Source organism: Neophocaena asiaeorientalis, unplaced genomic scaffold (assembly GCF_003031525.2).
Source record: "Neophocaena asiaeorientalis asiaeorientalis breed wild unplaced genomic scaffold, Neophocaena_asiaeorientalis_V1.1 scaffold500, whole genome shotgun sequence".
In the NCBI taxonomy this organism is placed as follows: domain Eukaryota; kingdom Metazoa; phylum Chordata; class Mammalia; order Artiodactyla; family Phocoenidae; genus Neophocaena; species Neophocaena asiaeorientalis.
In genome coordinates this window covers 181,386-182,060 of record NW_020171810.1, presented here as the reverse complement: position 1 = coordinate 182,060, position 675 = coordinate 181,386, and positions in this window count along the sequence as shown.

The following is a 675-nucleotide window of genomic DNA, read 5'->3' as shown; positions in this document are numbered from 1 at the left end:
CTTAAGTCAAAAAAAAAAAAAAAAAAAAGAAAGAAACACAAGTCAAATCAGGGGGTGAGCAGAGTGTGATTTATGTGCGATTTGAGGAAGCTCCCTCTGCTGTCCTACTGTTCCCTCCAGATGGTGTCACAAACCACACAGCAGCCCTCCCTCACCTAGTGCCAGCACTGCCTCAGTGTCAAGGAGAAAGGAAACTGCACTGGGCAGCCTGGGGGAGAGGGTAGAAAGGTGCCCCACAGTGGGAGGGGCTGACCCATCGACTCTGGTGGTAGATCGTCTACGAACCTCATGGGCTGGCTGTGTCTGTGCTGGTCTCAAGTTTTGTTTTAGCACCCAGAAGTACCCCTCCCTAGTCACGGTTATGTCGCTGCAGCAGTGGACCACCCATCTCATGTGTAGTGGACACTTTGGGAGAGTGCTTAGCTTACAAGGCCACCCTTACCTACACTCCCACCCCTCTACCCCCACCATCTTCACAGAGTGGGTGCCTGCTAGCCAAGTTGGACATTGTATCCCAGTCACCCCAGCCCCGGTAGAGTAACCCTCAGGTGAACACAGTGACAGAAACAAAGGGTCGGGTGAGGAAGATTTTAGGTCTCCCCTGACAATTTCCAACCAGCCTGCTACCTCTGTGTAGAATTCTGGAGCATTCCAGGGGTGAGCAGCCAACCCATG